This window comes from Galeopterus variegatus, unplaced genomic scaffold, assembly GCF_000696425.1.
Source record: "Galeopterus variegatus unplaced genomic scaffold, G_variegatus-3.0.2 Scaffold2668, whole genome shotgun sequence".
Taxonomy (NCBI): Eukaryota; Metazoa; Chordata; class Mammalia; order Dermoptera; family Cynocephalidae; genus Galeopterus; species Galeopterus variegatus.
In genome coordinates, this window is record NW_007728779.1 from 238,770 (window position 1) to 242,598 (window position 3,829).

Genomic DNA, 3,829 nt, shown 5'->3' on the forward strand with positions numbered 1-3,829 from the left:
AGCAAATATTTCTCAATTTCTTTTTTACTTATTTTTGTTTTGTTTTGATTTTGGCGACTGGCAGATGCTGCAACCCAAACCCTCAACCTTTGTGTTACAACACTGCACTCCAACCAACTGAGTTGGCCAGCCCATATTTCTCATTTTCTATTAATCATTCTATTAATTTTCCTAGCAAAAATATGTGTCTATCTTGTACTTCACATTACATAAAGAATTACATTTGACAATATTCTAAAATAAGAATATGTCAATTAATCAGTGTTTTACATTCCACAATTTTGCACCAACTTTTAGTAAAGGTAGGGAAAAAAATTACACTTTTAAAACAATTTGTCACTGGGAACACAGAAATATTTAACTGCTTTTGGACAGCTTAACTCAGCATAGGTGGCTTTTGATATCATGGTATGTTCAAAATATTCATTTTATTAATGCATTCAAATATTGTTATCATTTTACCATATTTTCCTTAAGTAAATGGAAAAAGAATATTCGGGAAAACACCAAAGAGAAACACCATCAAAGTATTCACATTCAATATATAACGGAGAAAGAAGAAATGAGGACTGGAAGACAAGATACCTGAAAATGAAATTGGCGACTAAAGTTAAAAGAAAGAATGTTATAAAAAGGAGGACAAATTATCAGGTGAAACTGTATGCAATTTTATTATGTATTGTGTTTCAGAGAGTTATTTGGACATTTGTTTCAGGAAAACAGTCATTGGGGGCATTCAAAGAGTCAACTGATGTTTCCTGGATATAAATAAAATACTGAAAGAAGACAAGGACTGGAAGCTTGGCCATCTTAAGATCACTAATCTTATGCACTCCCTTCCTCAATTTCACCTCTTCATCAGGGTCTACATATATCTGAATGGAAGTAATAACTAAGTTCAACAAAGAAAACTGTACACACACATTGCGTGTAAATATTTGTGTTTGTGTCAGAAGTGGAAAGGTGGATAAAGTTTTGAGAACCCCTTGAGTCTCCCAGACTTTTGAATATTTTGTGAACAGATGCTGGAGAATTCTACTAGTACTTTTGGATAGTATGAAAGTGATTGATGAAGGTGGTTTTCTTCTTAGCAACCCCCTCACCAGATCAAAGTGTAAAACAAGGTCAAACATGGGAACTGGGGATGGACAAGGAGAGGTCCGGTTTGTTACTTGACAATAAATCAGAAAGCAGAAAGCAGAAATTTTCTTTTAACATTCTTCAGAGGACCACATAAATAATCATTCTTATTAAGATATTTTCAAATGGTTTGATTTTTCACAAATTTTTGCAACTATTCCATAGTCTTCTAAAATAATATGCTTGACTAGTGTAAGATGATAGATATTATTTACATGAAAAGAGCTGTGTGCTATAAAATATATTTTGAAAAAAAATTATATTTAAGCTAAGTGAAATATGAGCCTGTATTTTCAAAAATATATTAAGTTCATTGGAAAAAATATGCAGTCATGAGCTAAAAATTGTACCTGTGAAGATTTAAAACTTTGATTACTTTGTAGTGTTCTAAATTTCTACCATTCTTAAAACTATAGCACAAGATATCCTTTATGAATGATTACATGAAGAAATATTATTTCTCAATGGTAACATATGGTCAAAGTTTGATTTTTGAAAAGTATTTAAAGCTACAAATTATAGCTATTCCATAAAAATAGAGCATTACAAATGTGCATTTCAACTACACTGCTATTCACATCTCTTATCCAAAGCTAATGATATTAAGTAAAATTAAATTACTAAATTCTGAATCTGCCTAAAAGAAATTAGACAGGATTTAAATTTTTTCCCAGTTTTTTCTTTTCTGCATAATGTAATTAGCTTTGTAGTTTCAGCCTTTAAAGTTAGAACCTGAAAATTAGCGATGAAACAAAAGCATTTAATAATAAGCCCCCTTTCCCCCTGTATTTTGATAACTATTTTTTAATCTGTCCTGTACTTTGCTGTGTGTTTCCAGAGGATATAAAACTATGTGACACGATTTACAGCAGCCCTTCTAAGCCTACTTTATTTTCTACCCCTTTGCAATGATCCATCTTTACTTCATTGCATAATGGCTTTTATGGACATCCTTTTCACTCTAGAGTTTTAAAATTGTACACTTTTTCTTAAGAATATTAGTAGGTATGACAAATTATGGATTTATTTGTGAAATGAGATTATAAAATATGGATTTTAAAAAGTTGAACAGGTTTCCTGATTTCAAGTATCTTAGAGCCTATAGTAAGTGAGTATTAGTAAATAAGCAATGTGATCTCCAAGAGAAAGCCATAGCATGCCTGTATGTGAATCATTTATTAGAATTTTCTGTGCAGTTCAAAGTAGGGAATAAGAGAGAAGCCTGGTCATCGGATTTGCAGGCCAGCTATTTTTGTTGTTGCTGTTGTTCCTCACACTCAGCTAACAAAATCAAAGACACTGTGCTCTCTGAATATTTTTTGGTCAGATAAAATATATTTGTAAGGCAAAGTCGGCGCTATTATCAAAAAACATAATATAGTTATTAATTGATGTTAATCAAGATATTGAGATTATTTAGTTGTACAGAGAAATTTATAGCATTCTAGATCAATTCCACGAATGCAAAGAGAGAATATACAGCTGTTTTCCTCAAGCCAGCCTAGTTTATCAGTAAGAATATTATTTTATAAAATGATATATAAGAGAATACAAAGATAGTGCTTCATAAAGTTGTGATTTATTAACAATTATTTTTATATTATCATCATGACCTTGTCTTATAACTTCTCCTTTTTCTTCCAGTCTATCAATAGATTTGTGTCTTCATTTTATCTTCTATCCAACTTCACCATATCTGCATTATTTCACTTATTATAACCATAATCACTATCACTTTTCAGTCCTTTAGAACATTAAAAACAAACAAACAAAAAACCTCTGTTTTCTACTTCCACTGCCAGGATGCTGGGGAATAAGATCTCTTTAACAGGCAAATTGGTAGCAATATAAATTTAAAATTTAAAAATTTATTCAGACCTTTTTCGACATTGAAGTCCTTCTACATATTCCGATTCAGTTCCTTTTCCTGTTCTTCTAGGCAGCTGGAATAAAGTTTACTGAAGCTTAGCAATTTCTCTTTATCTTCAGCAACAAGCTTTAATTTCCTACACAAGAGAAAATAAAAAAAATCATGAAAATATTTTTTATAAGATGGTAGATTGAACTAGGTTGATAGTAATAGAAATGGAGAAAAGTTGATGACATTTTGAAATATTGTGAAGATCTTCCCAGCAGAATAGTAATTGATTAGATGTGGAAAATTATAGAGACATAATTATTGATGAAGGATGCTTCCTTTTGGAATAACCAGTGGTTAATTATAGAAGTAATTCAGATCTACGGAGAATGACCAGGATTTAACATTTGGATGTTTTGAACATATCAAAGGCCAGTAGGTCTTGATACATATGTCTGAAGCTCAGCCAAAAGATCAGGATTGGAGAAGTAAGTCTAAAAACATCAATATGTGACTGTTGCTATTTAAATTGAATTTAAAACCTTGAGAATGATTTAGACTCAACAGGGAAGACAGCATGTACAAGTAACTTTAAAAAAAAAAGACTTTAGGACTGAGTCCTGAAAAACTACATAAGAGATAAAGCAACCATCAGTAGCCACAGTAGCCATAAAAGTAGGAGAAATCTAAGAGTGTGCTATCAAGCAATAATGTATTTTAAGAAAAGAGTGGTTGACACAACTGAGAGCTAATACAAAGTCAGGTAATGAGAAATGTTGGTCATTAAAGTCAGCAGCAAGTAGGTTGTTGGTAGTATTATATTAAGAAAGT